Consider the following 17,248-nt stretch of genomic DNA (forward strand, 5'->3'; position numbering starts at 1 on the left):
ATCTTGACAGAAGATCATTAAGGAAATAGAGAACTTGAACAACATGATAAATGAACTACACGTAACACACATATATAGAACACTCCACCCAACAACAGCAGAATGTACATTCTTCTCAAGGTCTAATGGAACATTCTCTAGGATAGACTATATGTTAGGCCACAAAGAAAAGTCTTAATAAATTTTAAGAGCTTGAAATCATACAAAATACCTTCTCTGACCACAATTAAATGAAGCTAGAAATCAACAACAGAAGGAAAACTAGAAAATTCAAACGTATATGGAAATTGAACAAAACAGTCTAAAAAACTCAATGGGTCAAAGAGGAATCACAAGGGAGAAAAAGAAAATCCTTACAGATGAATGAAATAAAAATTCACATGCCCAAACTAATGGAGTGCACAAAAGGCAATGCTCAGAGAGCAATTTATAGCAGTAAATACCTACATTACAAAAACAAAGATCTCAAATAAATAACACCTGAAGTAACATGAAAAAGAATAACAAATTAAATCCAAAGTTGGCAGAAGGAAGAAAATAATAAATATCAGAATGAGGATAAACAAAATAGAGAACAGAACAATAGAGAATCAATTAAACAAAAAGTTTGTTATTTGAAAAGATCAAAATTGACAAATCTTCAAGCTAGAATGAAAAGACTCAACTGAAATCATAAATGAAAATAAGGACCTTACTACAGACCTTAAATAAAAGAATTATAAGAGAATATTATGAACAATTGTGCATATAAATAAGCTAACCAATAAATTCCAATAATTTGATAACCTAGATGAAATGGATAAATTTCTAGAAACACACAAATTAGGTAAACTGATGCAAGAAGAAATAGAAAATCTCAACAAATCTGTAACAAGTAAAGAGTTTGAATCAGTAGTTTAAAACCTCTCAACCAAAAAAACTCTACAAAAAACCAAAAAGAAGCCCAGGAGCAAATGGCTTCAAATAGTAACCACGAATACTACAAAATCATTTAAAGAAGAATTAACACCAATCTTTATCAACTCTTTCAAAAAATAAAAGAGGAAGGGGGCCAGCCCTGTGATGCAGCGGTTAAGTTCACATGTTCTGCTTCAGCAGCCTGGGATTCGCCATTCAGGATCCCGGGTGCGGACACGGCACCGCTTAGCAAGCCATGCTGTGGTAGATATCCCACATATAAAGAAGAAGAAGATAGGCACGGATGTTAGCCCAGGGCCCATCTTCCTCAGCAAAAGCAGGAGGATTAGCAGCAGATGTTAGCTCAGGGCTAATCTTCCTAAAAAAATAAAATATCAAATAAAATAAAATAGGAGGAAACACTTCCTAACTAATGCAGTGTATGAGGCCAGAATTACACTGATACCAAAGCCAGAAGAAGACATCACAAGAAAACATTACAGACAAATATCTGTTCCGAAAATTGATACTAAAATCTTCATCAAAATATTAGCAAACCAAATCCAACAGGATATTAAAAAGATTATTCACCATGATCAAGTGGAATTTATCCCAGTAATGCAAGTAAGGTTCAACATAAGAAAATTAATCAGTGGGTTACACCACATTAATAGAATGGGGGAGAAACCCACATGATCATCTCAATTGATGCAGAAAAAGCAACCTACACCTATTCGTGATTTTAAAACACTAAGAAAAACTAGAAATATAAGGAAACTTCCTCAACATGATAAGGGATATTTACAAAAAAACCCACAGCTGACATCATACTCAAAGGTGAAAGACAAAGCGTTTCCTGTAAGATGAGCAACAAGATAAAGATGATTACTTTTACCACTGCTGTTCAGCATTGACTGCAAATTCTAAAGCAATTAGACAAGGAAAATAAAGAAAAGCATCCAAATTGTTAAGGAAGAAGGAAAATTGTCTGTTTTCAGGTAACATATTCCTACGTATAGAAAATCCCAAAGAATTTAGAAGAAACCTATTAGAGCTGATAAATGATAAATTCAGCAAAGTTGTGAGGTATAAGATCAACAAACAAAAATTATTTGTGTTTCTATACATCAGCAATGAACAATCCCAAAAGGAAAGGAGGCAATTCTATTTACAATAGCATCTAAAAGAATAAAATACCTATGAATTAATTTAACCAAGGAGATAACAGACGTACACTGAAAAACAACAATATTGTTGAAAAAATTAAAGAACACCTAAATAAATGGAAAGACACATTGTATTAAGTAGATTTGAAGATTTACTGTTGTTAAGATTTAATAGAATCCAAACTATGGATTCAGTGTGATCCTTACCAAAATTCCAGTAGTCTTTTTATTCAGAAATGGAAAAGCCCATCCTCAAATATATATGAAATTGAAATGGGCCTGGAGTAGCCAAAATAGTCTTGAAAAATAAGAATAAAATTAAAAGACAGTAAGTTTTGATTTCAAAACTTACTACAAAGTTACCGTAATCAAAACAATGTGGTACTGGTGTAAGAGTAGACATATAGAACAACGGCATAGACTTGAGAGTCCAGAAATAAACCCGTGCATCTATGGCCAGTGGATTTTTGACGAGGGTGCCAATTCAATCAAGAAAGAATAGTCTCTTGAACAATGTGCTGGGACAACTGGAATTCCACATGCCAAAGAATGTAGGTTGACCCCTACCTCACACCATGTACAAAAATTAACTCAAAATGGATGAACAATCGATATAAATAAACTAAAATCATAAAACTCTTTTTCTTTTTTTGAGGAAGATTAGCCCTGAGCTAATATCTGCTGCCAATCCTCCTCTTTTTTGCTGAGGAAGAGTGGCCCTGAACTAACATCTGTGCCCATCTTCCTCCACTTTATATGTGGGATGCCTGCTATAGCAAGGCTTAATAAGTGGTGCATAGGTCCACACCCAGGACCTGAACCAGAGAACCCAGGGCCACTGAAATGAAGTGCACGAACTTAACTACTACACCACTGGGTGGGCCCAAACCATAACACTCGTAAAAGAAAACATAGGAGTAAATATTCATGACCTTGGTTTGGCAATGGGTTCTTAGATATGACATCAAAAGTACTAACAACAAAATAAAAATAATATGTAAAAATAAAATAATATATAAAAATAATATGTAAAAAAATAAGAATTAGAGATAAATAAGGCTTCATCAAAATTAAGAGTTTTGTGCATCAAAAGACACTATCAAGAAAGTGAATAAACACCTACAGAATGAGAGAAAATATTTGCAAATCATACATCTGACAAGGGTTTACTATTCAGAATATGTAAAGAACTCCAACAACTGAACAAAAAAAAGAGAATTCAAGTTAAAAATGGGCAAAGGACCTGAGTAGACATATCTTCAGGGAAGATATACAAATGGCCAAGAAGCACATGAAAAGATGCTCAACATCATTAGTCATTAGGAGAATGCAAACAGAAATCACGAGATACCACTTCACAGCTATTAGGATGGCTGTAACAAAAACAGTGGGAAATAACCAGTGTTGGAAAAGATGTAGAGAAATTGGATCCCTTGAACATTGCTGGTAGGAATGTTAAATGGTGCAGCTTCTGTGGAAAACAGCTTGGTGATTCTGCAAGAGTAAAATACAGAATTACCACATGACTCAGCAATTCCACTCCTAGGTTTATACCCAAAAGAATTGAAAACAGAGATTCAAACAGATACTCGTGTGCCAAAGTTAACTGCAGCATTGTTCACAATGGCCAAAATATGGAAGCAATTCTTCTGACCATCAACAGATGAATGGATAACCAAAATTTGGTATATGCATACAATGGAATATTATTCAGCCACAACATGGATGAACCTTGAAAATGTGTTAAGTGAAATAAAGTGGACACAAAGGGCAAAGGTTGTATAATTCCATCTCTATGAAATATCTAATAAGCATAACTTAATAGAATGAACAGGAGTTATTGTTTAATTATTACAGGCTTTTGGTTTGGGGGTGGTGAGACAGTTTTGGAGATAAATAGTGATGATGGTTGCACAACATTGTGATGTAATTAACACAACTGCATTGTATATATAAAAAGAGTTAAAATGGTGTCTTTCATTTTATATATACTTTAACACAACAAAAAGGATTAAATAATAAAACAACCTTCAAAACAAAAAATAAATGTAATTATATTAAAAGCATAAAAGTTTGTATACTTTTCCTCAAAAATGAACAGGTTAGTGGTTACCAGAGGGGAAGGTGGTGGGAGGGTGGGTGAAAGGGGTGAAAGGGCACATATGTATGGTGACAGATAAAAACTAGACTACTGGTGGTGAGCACAATGCGGTCTATACAGAACTGATATAAAATGATGTACACCTGAAATCACACAATGTTATGAGCCAATATGACCTCAATAAAATAATTTTTAAAAATATAAATTAAATGTAAAAGTTGAAATTTAAAATTGTCTTTAGAATGTTTAAATAGGGGCCAGCCAGGTGGTGTAGTGGTTAAGTTCATGCGCTCCACTTTGATAGCCCTGGCTTCACAGGTTTGGATCCCAGGCGCAGACCTGGCGCTGCTCGTCAAGCCATGCTGTGGTGGCATCCCACATAAAACAGAGGAAGATTGGCACAGATGTTAGCTCAGTGACAATCTTCCTCACACACACACAAAAAGTTTAAATGTCTTTCTTTTAAAATATTAAAAATTATGTTAAAATTAGAAGACAACTTGTATTGTGAATATCAGATTTTAAATTAAAATATTTAAATAAAACTAATTTAGTTAATTCTAGGAAAAATTACTTAAATATTATTAAATATATGAAAACTATTCAAAACGCCAGCATTCTATATCCATCTAGTTGTGAGAGTAAGCAATTTTTTACACATTATATCTGGACGTACATATCACATATATAAAAGAAATATGAATTGCTGAATATTGAAAATCTTCCTCATCTGCCATATGGCACTGTTGCAAATACTGCACTAATCTGTGAATCTGTATCAAAGAGAAGCAAGAAAATAGATGCTGGGCGCTATGTAGGAGGGATAATTCCTTGTGCAGAAAGCTATTGTATTTATGGTATCTGAAAGGAAGAGTTTGACAAAGTCATCAGTACTGTCTTTTCCCTAAACCTTCTGTTGCTTAAATCCTCCCTGTGCTCTGAAGCAACCTCCGTCTCTTACACCGCAGCAGCAAAACTGACAAATCTTCCTGGAAATGGGACACAAATGCCTTTTGTTTCCAGGATGTGGCACGATCAATATGGAGAAAGGCTTCCCTGGGAGGTGAGTGTTGTTTGACGGGACCGCAGGTGTTTAGGGTTACAGGTTCCTCCTGCCAACACTGAGCACCAGGTCTGAGCGCTGGAGGCACCCATGTATGCTTTAACATTCTCTCGTTTGTGTGTATGTGACAAATGGGGACACTACCGACTCAAGACTACTTTAAACAAAGTGGTCAACTAGCAGTTTTTTGGCTAGGTTGACGTACAGCTCCAAGTCTATGAAGGTGATGGCTTCAGGGAGGAATTCTCAAGGGGGAGACCTCTTTTGTCCTTCCCACCCAGAGCCAAGGCCTCCACAGGCAGGTATCTTCATCATCATTCTTGCCAAGTGGGTTTTTGTTTTTATCTTGATTTACTGATTGAATTTACTCACTGTTATCTTTTGGAAATTTCAGTTTTGTGTGGGAATTTCCAAGCTGACCAAGTCTTGTTCCTGCCTCAGCACACATGGCCTGTTAACACTGAGGCTCTGAGCCCAGAGGGATGGGCAGACACTGCAGGACAAGTGCAGATTCAGCTCTCATTTAGCCCCTTAGATTGATGTGTTCTTGCCATTTCTATCCTCTGAGGAATTCCCTTACCTTACTACCGCCTCAGACGTGCATTAAAATGGTTTTTTAGAAACATATTATCCATTATCCAGTATTTGTACGTGTGTTACTATTGGAGGAGTTTCTAATCTACCATTTTGCTAGAAATAAAATCCAGCATCTTACTGTTTATAGAATACTTTATTGTATGTTGGTTGAGTGAATTCTTCCAGCGGTGGTAAGGTAGCTGGTGCTGATCTCCGTTCACAGAGAAGTTGCTGAGACTCAGGTGTTTGGTGACTTTCTACGGTGCTATGACTTTCTGTGGCAAACAGGACTGTTGAACGGAGGGTAGATATCCAAGAGAAAATTGAATTAGGAATTAAATTTGTTTTAAAAAGTGAGAAGGAGATAGAGCGAGCAGCGGCTCAGAGGTTACATGGGAAGGAGTGTGGTTAGTGGATGGAGAAATCTCTTTAGAGTCAAACACACGTTAGTTTGAATTGAACTCCATTCCTTAACCATGCAACCTCGAAAAATATTTTCATCTCGCTGAGCCTCAACATGGGACTAATAATACCTAATGATGTAACAGAACCAAAACCTCCTCATTAAAATAGGTACTACCTGCAGAAATTTTTGCATTCCAAGTAAGTGGCAAAACTTAAAAGTCATTTTGAAAAATTTCCTTGATGGGAATCTTTGACTGTTAAAGGCAAAGCTCTCATTTAACCCCTAAAGAATTTTCTGAAAATTAAGGAAAAAACAAGAGAGAGCTGTAATTCTCAGCATAAGAGGCAGAGAGGGATTTTGAGCTTCCATGCATAACTCTGGAGAGAAGGGTTGAGGGACCAAAGACCTGGTGCAAAGAGAAATGTGTGGGGAGAAGCAGAGGAGAATGAGCAGTCCCGGGAATAAGATCGATTGTGGGGACCGACAGAGGGTCATGGCCATGAAACATTCAGGGCAGGAAATAGCTCTAGTGCTTGAGGGTAGGGAGTCAACTTTTAATTGTTGCCTGTATTGTACTGTCATTTCCTACCGTTACCCTGAACTTTCACTAAAAGTCTGCTATCCATAATAGACTGGTGGTAATGGTTCCTGCGGGAAATGAAGGAATTGGGACACAACCTAGAATGAGGTAAAGTAATGAGGTATCAGCAAGAGAATATGACATCCAATAATAATGATAAGAGTAATAACAGTTGACATTATTGTATGCTGATACTATGCTCTATGCAGATTTCCAAAAAATTTTTAAAGTAAGCCTAGCAAGTAAGCGGCATTAATCCCTTTACAAAAGAAGGTTCACAGATGTCCAATAAGCGCATAGAAGGGTCAGTATCGCTAGTTATCATGGAAGTGAAAAAGACCATAGTGAGATCCCACTCCACAGCCACCAGGTGAATAGAGTTGAAAAAGTCTGCCACTGCAAAGTTGGCAGGGATGTGGAGCATCTGGAATTCTTCTGCACTACATAGGTGGTACATGTTAACCCAATCAAATAAAAAATTATGTTAATTATAATTGAACTAAATATGCCAATTAAAAGGCATAGGTTAACTGGATAAAAAAAATGCAAGACCCAACTATATGCAATTTAAATATAGCACTTTCTAAATATAGAGACAAAGATAGGTTGAAAGTAAACTGATGGAAACAGATACAACTTGCAAACGCTAGCATAATGTGGGGTCCAAGGTGCCATTTGCCCAGAACTGGAGAGTTTTCCAGGATGTGGAACTTCAGCGCTAAAAGCAGGACAGTCCCTGGCAAAGTGGGATGCCTGTCACTCTAAGAATAACAAAGATGGTGTGGCTACATTAATATGTCAAATTAGGCTATAGACAAAGATTATTGCTGGTGTAAAGAGAGACTTGACTTGATAAAAGGTAAGTTCATTAGGAAGATATAAATATCTTAAATGTTGATGCACTTAATGGTAAAACTTCAAAACTGTATAGCAAAAACTGACCAAACTAAAGGAATAAATAGACACATTACAATCATATTTGGGTATTTTAACACACCTTTCTCAGTAATTATCAGAACAAGCCAAAAAATCAGTTAAGAGAATAGAAGATTTATCTTGACTTAAGCGGCATTCATAAAACACTATACCCAACCATGGTTGAACGCATGTTCCTTTTCAAGTACGCATGAGGTATTCATAAAGATAGGCATATGCTGGGCTAAAAAATGTCTCAATAAATGTCATAAGATTGAAAATATACATAGTATTTTGTCTGACTACAATGGAATTAAAGTAGAAGTCAATAACAATGACACGTAGAAAATCCTCAAATATTCAGAAATACAAGCAAAACACACTTTTCCATAACCAGTGGCTCAAGGACAGCAAACCAGAATTTCTAGGATACAGCTAAAGTAGTGCTTAAGGGAATGTTGTGGCTTTAAGTGCTTATTTTTTAAAAATAAAGATTTTTTTATGCTCCCTGATTTCAAACTATATTACAAAGCTATAGTAATCAAAACAGTATGGTAGGGGGCCAGCCCGGTGGTGCAGTGGTTAACTGCACACGTTCTGCTTTGGTGGCCTGGGGTTTGCCAGTTCGGATCCCGGGTGCGGACATGGCACCACTTGGCAAGCCGTACTGTGGTAGGCATCCCACATATAAAGCAGAGGAAGATGGGCATGGATGTTAGCTCAGAGCCGGTCTTCCTCAGCAAAAAGAGGAGGATTGACAGATGTTAGCTCAGGGCTAATCTTCCTCAAAAACAAAACAAAACAAAACAAAATAAAAACCCACTATGGTATATATACACAATGGAATATTATTCAGCCATGAAAATGAATGAAATCCATTTGCAACAACATAGACAGAACTTGAGGGCATTATGCTAAGTAAAAAAGTCAGAGAAGGACAAATATACCATATGATCTCACTTATGTGTGGAATCTCAGAAAAAGCCAAGGAAACCAAGCTCATAGATACAGAGAATGGATTGGTAGTTGCCAGAGGCAGGGGGTGAGAGGTGGGAGAAATGGGTGAAGGGGGTGAAAGGTACAAACTTCTAGTTATAAAATAAGTAAGTCATGGGGATGGAATGTACAGCATGGTGACTACAGTTAATAATACCGTATTGCATATTTGAAAGTTGCTAAGAGAGTAGATCTTAAAAGTGCTCACCACAAGAAAAAAATTTTTTCATTAACTATGTATGGTGACGGATATTAACCAGACTTACTGTGGTGATCATTTCACAATGTATACAAATATCGAATCATTATGTTGAACACCTGAAACTAATAAAACGTTATATGTCAGTTATACCTCAATAAAAAAAGAAGTTATTGGATAAGTTAGATTATAAATAAATAACTATAATCTAAGGCATAATTAGATGAATACTATAGAAGACACATAAGCAAAGTTCTTGGGAATTCAAAGGGAGAAAGCTCTGAAAGCTGGCTTAGAGGACTAGAGAAAAACTAAACAAAGGAGTGATATTTGAGCTGACTCTTGGAGAATAAGCAAGAGTTTGATGGACAGAGAAGGGAACTCCAGAGTAGGCAAAGAGCATAGGCAAAGGCAGCAGAGTGTAATGTGTTTAGAAAATAACTTAGTCCAATGTGACCAAATTTAAGGGTGTGCTGAGAGATTTAATAGAAAATTAGAGCAGAAAAAAAATGGACAGAGGATTAACTCACATTACAAAGCACGTTCTTCTTATGTTACAGAGCTGAATAACCATGCCAATGCAGATCATATTATGGTTATAAATTAAAAGTCAAAATTAACTCCAGTCTGATTTAACAAAATCTTACATTGGAAAATTTATAAATAATTTAACAGTTTAGTTAAGTGAAATTAAAGAACTTCAGTGTCATGATTCATGCCAATTTAGCACAGCATTTTGAACATAAAACATTTGTGTTTAAAAATCTTAGGTTTTAATCTGGATCACTAGAGTGAATTTAGTGGATTAACTAGGCACCCTAGGGAATTGTGCATTTCTAGTGAAACGGCATCAGTGCTGTAATTCTCTATTTATTTGTCTGTGTCAAGATCACACGGTTATGAAATGTAGAGCTAAGTTTTGAACATTAAATTTTACTACACTTATTAGAAAAAAGACACTGATATTTCAGAAATATTTACTATATCAGCTTAAAAAATAACCAGAAAAATCTCACTCCCTAGAAAACCAGGCTCGTCAAACAGTGAAATAGTGCACTCTTTTTCATCTGCCCTGTAGGTGAACGCCCCCCCCCCCCGCCTTTTTTTCTGTTCCACACATAGACAATACGTTTTTTTATTGAGATTATGATAGTTTACAACCTTGTGAAATTTCACTTGTACATTATTGTCTGTCAGTCATGTTGTAGGTGCACCACTTCACACTTTGTGCCCACCCCCACCCCCCCTTTCCCCTGGTAGCCACTAATCAGTTCTCTTTGTCAACATATTTAACTTCCACATGTGAGTGGAGTCATACAGAGATTGTCTTTCTCCATCTGGCTTATTTCTCTTAACATAATTCCCTCAAGGTCCATCCATGTTGTTGTGAATGGGACGATTTTATCATTTTTTATGGCTGAGTAGTATTCCATTGTATATATATATATATATATATATATATATATATATATACCGTATCTTCTTTATCCAATCATCAGTTGATGGGCACTTAGGTTGCTTCCACGTCTTGGCTATTGTAAATAATGCTGCAATGAACATTGGGGTGCATGGGACTTTTGGAATTGCTGATTTCAAGTTCTTTGGATAAATACCCAGTAGTGGGATGGCTGGATTGTATGGTAGTTCTATTTTTAACTTTTTGAGAAATCTCCATGCTGTTTTCCATAGTGGCTGCACCAGTTTGCATTCCCACCAGCAGTGTATGAAGGCTCCTTTTTCTCCACAACCTCTCCAACATTTGTTACTTTTTGTTTTGGTTATTTTTGCCATTCTAACAGGTGTAAGGTGATATCTTAGTGTAGTTTTGATTTGCATTTCCCTGATGGTCAGTGATGATGAGCATCTTTCCGTGTGCCTATTGGCCATCCGTATATCTTCTTTGGAGAAATGTCTGTTCATGTCTCCTGCCTATTTTTTGATCAGGTTGTTTGATTTTTTGTTGTTGAGTTGTGTGAGTTCTTTATATATTGTGGAGATTAACCCTTTGTCAGATATATGACTTGCAAATATTTCTTCCCAATTTGTTGGTTGTTTTTTTGTTTCAATCCTGTTTTCATTTGCCTTGAAGAAGCTCTTTAGTCTGATGAAGTCCCATATGTTTATTCTTTCTATTGTTTCCCTTGTGTGAGAAGACATGCTGTCCGAAAAGATCCTTTTAATACTGATGTCAAAGAGTGTACTGCCTATATTTTCTTCTAGAAGCCTTATGGTTTCAGGTCGTATCTTTAGGTCTTTGATCCATTTTGAGTTTATTTTGGTGAATGGTGAAAAAGAATCATCAATTTTCATTCTTTTACATGTGGCTTTCCAGTTTTCCCAGCACCATTTGTTGGAAAGACTTTCTTTTCTCCATTGTATGCCCTCAGCTCCTTTGCCGAAGATTAGCTGTCCATAGATGTGTGGTTTTATTTCTGGGCTTTCAATTCTGTTTCATTGATCTGTGCACCTGTTTTTGTACCAGTACCATGCTGTTTTGGTCACTGTAGCTTTGTAGTATGTTTTGAAGTCAGGGATTGTGATGCCTCCAGCTTTGTTCTTTTTTCTCAGGATTGCTTTAGCAATTTGGGGTCTTTGGTTGCCCCATATGAATTTTAGGATTCTTTGTTCTACTTCTGTAAAGAATGTCATTGGGATTCTGATTGGGATGGTGTTGAATCTGTAGATTGCTTTAGGTAGTGTGGACATTTTAACTATGTTTATTCTTCCAATCCATGTACGTGGAATGTCTTTCCATCTCTTTATGTCGTCATCCATTCCTTTCAGAAAAGCCTTGTAGTTTTCATTGTATAGGTCTTTCACTCCCTTAGTTAAATCCACCCTGAGGTATTTTATTATTTTGTTGCAATTGTGAATGGTATTGTGTTCTTGAGTTCTTTTTCTGTTAGTTCGTTATTAGAGTATAGAAATGCTACTGATTTATGTTAGTTGATTTTATACCCTGCAACTTTGCTGTAGTTGTTGATTATCTCTAAAAGTTTTCCAATGGATTCTTTGGGGTTTTCTATATATAAGATCATGTCATCTGCAAACAGTGAGAGTTTCACTTCTTCCCTATTTGGATTCCTTTTATTCCTTTCTCTTGCCTAACTGCTCTAGCCAAAACCTCCAGTACTACGTTGAGTAAGAGTGGTGATAGAGGGCATCCTTGTCTTGTTCCTGTTCTCATGGGGATGGCACTCAGTTTTTGCCCATTGAGTACGACGTTGGCTGTGGGTTTGTCGTATATGGCCTTTATTATGTTGAGATAATTTCCTTCCATCCCCATTTTGTTCAGAGTTTTTATCATAAATGGCTGTTGGATCTTGTCAAATGCCTTCTCTGCATCTATTGAGATGATCGTGTGGTTTTTATTCCTCAGTTTGTTGATGTGGTGTATCACGTTGATTGATTTGCGGATGTTGAACCATCCCTGTGTCCCTGGTATGAATCCCACCTGATCATGATGTATGATCCTTTTGATGTATTGCTCAATTCAGGTTGCCAAAATTTTGTTGAGAATTTTTGCATCTGTGTTCATCAGCAGTATTGGCCTGTAGTTCTCCTTTTTTGTCTTGTCCTTGTCAGGCTTTGGTATCAGAGTGATGTTGGCCTCATAGGATGTGTTAGAAAGTGTTCCATCCTCCCTAATTTTTTGGAATAGCTTGAAAAAGATAGGTATTAAATCCTCTCTGAAAGTTTGGTAGAATTCCCCAGGAAAGCCGTCTGGTTCTGGGGTTTTATTCTTTGGGATGCTTTTGATTGCTGTTTCAATCTCTTTCGTTGTGATTGGTCTATTCAGATTGTCTGTTCCTTCTTGACGAAGCTTTGGGAGATTGTAAGAGTCCAAGAATTTATCCATTTCCTCTAGGTTATCCATTTTGTTGGCCTATAGTTTTTCGTAGTATGCTCTTATAGTCTGTTGTATTTCTGTGGAGTCTGTTGTTATTTCTCCTCTTTCATTTCTGATTTTGTTTATTTGAGCTTTCTCTTTTTTTCTTTGTAAGTCTGGGTAGGGGCTTGTCAATTTTATTTATCTTCTCAAATAACCAACTCTTTGTTTCATTGATCCTTTCTACTGCCTTTTTTGTTTCAATAGCATTTATTTCTGCTCTGATTTTTATTATTTCTCTCCTTCTGCTGACTTTGGGCTTTGTTTGTTCTTCTTTCTCTAATTCAGTTAGGTATAATTTGAGATTGCTTATTTGGGATTTTTCTTGTTTGTTAAGGTGTGCCTGTATTGTGATGAATTTCCCTCTTAATACAGCTTTTGCTGTATCCCAAATGAGTTGGTATGGCATGTTATCATTTTCATTTGTCTCCAGATATTTTTTGATTTCTTCTTTAATTTCTTCAATGATCCATTGCTTGTTCAATAGAATCTTGTTTAGTCTCTACATCTTTGTTCCTTTCTCAGTTTTTCTCTTGTAATTAATTTCTAGCTTTATAGCATTATGATCAGAGAAAATGCTTGTTATTATTTCAATTTTTTTAGATTTATAGAGGCTTGCCTTGTTTCCCAACATATTGTCTATCCTTGAGAATGTTCTGTGTGCACTTGAGAAGAATGTGTATTCTGCTGTTTTTGGATGGAGTGTTCTATATATGTCTATTAAGTCCAACTGTTTTAGCTTTTCATTTAATTCCACTGTTTCCTTGTTGATTTTCTGTCTGGATGATCTGTCCAATGATGTGAGTGGAGTGTTGAGGTCCCCTACTATTATTGTGTTATTTTTTATATCTTCTTTTAGGTTTGTTAATAGTTGCTTTATGAACTTTGGTGCTCCTGTGTTGGGTGCATAGATATTTATAAGTGTTATTTCTTCTTGATGTAGTGTTTGTCTCTCTTTACCTGCCTTCTCTTGAAATCTACTTTGTCTAATATAAGTATTGTGACACCTGCTTTCTTTTGTTTGCAGTTAGCTTGGAGTATCGTCTTCTATCCCTTCACTTTGAGCCTGTATGTGTCTTTGGAGCTGAGGTGTGTTTCCTGGAGGCAACAAATTGTTGGATCTTGTTCTTTAATCCATCTTGCCACTCTGTGTCTTTTTATTGGAGAGTTCAATCCGTTTACACTGAGGGTGATTATTGATGTATGAGGGCTTAATGCCATCATTTTGTCACTAATTTTCCGGTTTTCCTGCATTTCCTTTGTTTCTCGTCCTGTGTGTTTAGGTCTACCCATTGACTTCTGCAGTTTCTTATGCTGCGTTTCTTAGTTTTTTATTTATTTATTTTTCTGTCTCTGTTCTGCTTTTTAGTTTAGCGGCTACCCTGAAGTTTGTCTTCAGAATCTTGTGCATAACATAGTCCATTTTCTGAAGGCCTCTTGTTTCCTTAGTCTAAACTGATTCAGTCCCTTTCCTCCTCCCCTCCTAAGTTATTATTTTCATATCTTATTCCAATTTGTGTTGTGAGTTTGTGGTTAAAGTGACAAGATTGTCTTTGTTTTTGGTGTTTTCCTTCCCTTTATCCTACTGTTATAGTTGAATATTTGCTCTCCTATTCTGATTCTATCTATTTGTCTCCTTACTCTGTGTTTTCTGACCTCTTTCTCCCTTTTTTTCTTTTTTCAGGTATGAGGGCCTTCTTGAGGATTTCTTGGGCGGGGGGCGGTTCTCATGGCTATGGAGTCCCTTAGCTTTTGTTTGTCTGGGAAAGATTTAATTTCTCCCTCATATCTGAAGGATGTTTTTGCTGGATAGAGTTCTTGGCTGAAGATTTTTATCTTTTAAAGTTTTGAATATGTTATTCCATTCTCTCCTAGCTTGTAAGGTTTCTGCAGAGAAATCCACTGAAAGTCTGATAGGGGTTCTTTTGTAGGTTATTTTCTTCTGCCTTGCTGCCCTGAGTATTCTTTCTTTGTCATTCATTTTTGCCAGTTTTACTACTGTATGCCTTGCAGTAGGTCTTTTTACATGGACAAATCTAGGAGATCTGAAAGCTTCCTCCACACACATTTCTCTCTCATTCCCTAGATTTGGAAAGTTCTCTGCTATTATTTCTTTGAGCATGCTTTCTGCTCATTCTCCTTCTCTTCACCTTCTTGGATACCTATAATTCTTATGTTGTATTTCCTCATTGAGTCAGCTATTTCTCAGAGATTTTCTTCATTTCTTTTTAGTCTTAGCTCTCTCTCCTCCTCTGTCTGGAGCATTTCAACATGTCTGTCTCCGATTATGCTGATTCACTCCTCTACAGTGTCCACAGGAGCATTCAGGGAATCCATATTTTGTTTTATGTCTTCCATTGTGTTTTTCATCTCTAACATTTCTGATTGATTCTTCTTTATAGTTTCAATCTCTTTTGTGAAGTAGCTCCTGAACTTGTTGAATTGTTCCTCTATATTTTCTTTTACCTCATTGAGGTTTTTGACGATAGCTATTCTGAATTCATTGTCATGTAGTTTACTTATTTCTGAGTCTTCAGGACATAATTCTGGGTATTTATTGTTTTCCCTCTGGTCCAGAGATTTGATGAATTGCCTGATGCTGGAAGTACGATTTTTCCACATTGTGATATTATTTGGTTGCAGTCACAGCCTATCACCACTAGATGGAGTTTGAGAGCCACGTATTCTGAGCCCTCTGCCTTCAGCAGAGAGCAGGCACAGCGCGGGTTGCCGGGGCTGGTGCTTTCTCTTGCGCACAGGCGCGGGTTTCCCCATCAGCTCTCGCTATATGGTCTTCTTGGGTCTTGGCTTGATGAGGTCACCCCACACGAAAGCTTTTGCCCCGTTAGAGGGCTTCCCTCTAGGCAGCAAGGTCGCTAGGGAGTGCTGGGTGATCCTGTGGATGCACGACCCCTCCCCTACTCTTCCCCTCCCACAGCCTACCCCCCGCAGCAGTCCCAGTCTTTAGGGGACAGAGAGAAGTTCTCTCTTACCCCATTCCAGCTCCTCCGAAGGAGGGCTACAGCCTCTCCGCCCTCTGTCACTTTGCTGCTGTGATTCTCGGAGGATTCCTGTGCTATTAGCATATTTTCTGTTGGAATATGATTGCTCCTTTTTGTTGTATGTTGGAGGGGAGAGAGTCCTGGGCAAGCTCACTCCGCCATGACACTGACATCACTCTCGTGAAACCCCTTTTTGTTCAAGGAATTTTATACCATAGGAGTTTTGATGGCCGTCAGAACTGTTTCCCATCTATGGAGGCTGAAAACACCAAATGCTTGATTTCTTAGCCTCTGCTTTGGCAGGGATGTAGGCACTTGACCTGTATTTGGTGACCAGATGCTGCTGCCCTAGACTCTGGATCTGGGTGCTGGTGCCAGAGAATGGGGGGCAGTGGAGACCCCACAGCAGTTCTTTGGCAGCTTTGGCTGCCTGCGCTCCCTCATTCCTGCCTATTTGCTGAGTCCAGCTCTCCAGCTTTCCAGGGATTCCAACATGTTTTCAAGAAATTATTTTTCTACTTAAATCAGCTGGAGTATGTTTATTTGCTTGCAATTATGAACCCAAAATGACAGGCTCAATGATGTGCCTCATTCACAGCTAGGTGCTAGAGGCCCAGTTTTATCTGTCAGGAAGTGTTGAGTTTTTTCACACCAAATTTGGCTACAAAGAATTTTTTAAATAAAGATTTTTTAAACAATGATTTAATTTTCCATTATAAGAATATAGCAATAGTGGCTGGCCTCGTGGCTCAGTGGTTAGTTCCCTGTGCTCCACTTTGGCAGCCCCAGTTCACAGGTTCATATCCTGGGCATGGACCTACGCCACTCATCAGCCATGCTGTGGAGGTGTCCTACTTTCAAAATAGAAGAAGATTGGCAAGATCTTAGCTCAGGGACAATCTTCCTCAAGCAAAAAAAAAAAAAAAAAAAACAGAGGAAGATTGGCAATGGATGTTAGTTCCTCACCAAAAAAAAGAAGAGAATATAGCAACAGAAGAGTAACCTAAACCCAAAGTAGGTAGAAATAAAGAAATAACAAAGATAATAGCAGAAATAGAAAATATACAGTAGAGCAAATTAATAACACTAAAAATGGATTTTTAAAAGATTAATGAAATCAATAAACCTCTAGGAAGATGAATCAGGAAATTAAAAAAACTGAAATTACCAATATCAGGGATAAAGGAGGGCATCACTACAGATCTGACAGACATTAAAAGGCTAGCAAGTGACTGTAAACACCTTTCCATGAAGAAAATTGCACTTTCATGTGGGTTTCCCATGAATTCTATCAAAAATATAAGGAAGACATTTTACCAATGTTAAACAAACTCTTCCTGAAAATAGAAGAGGAGACTTTTCCTAACTCATTCTTTGAGGCCAGCATTACCCAAATACAAAAACATAACAATAAAGACATTTAAGGATTACTATACCTCAAAAACACAGACATAAGAA

This window comes from Equus przewalskii, chromosome 9 (assembly GCF_037783145.1).
Source record: "Equus przewalskii isolate Varuska chromosome 9, EquPr2, whole genome shotgun sequence".
NCBI classification, from domain to species: domain Eukaryota; kingdom Metazoa; phylum Chordata; class Mammalia; order Perissodactyla; family Equidae; genus Equus; species Equus przewalskii.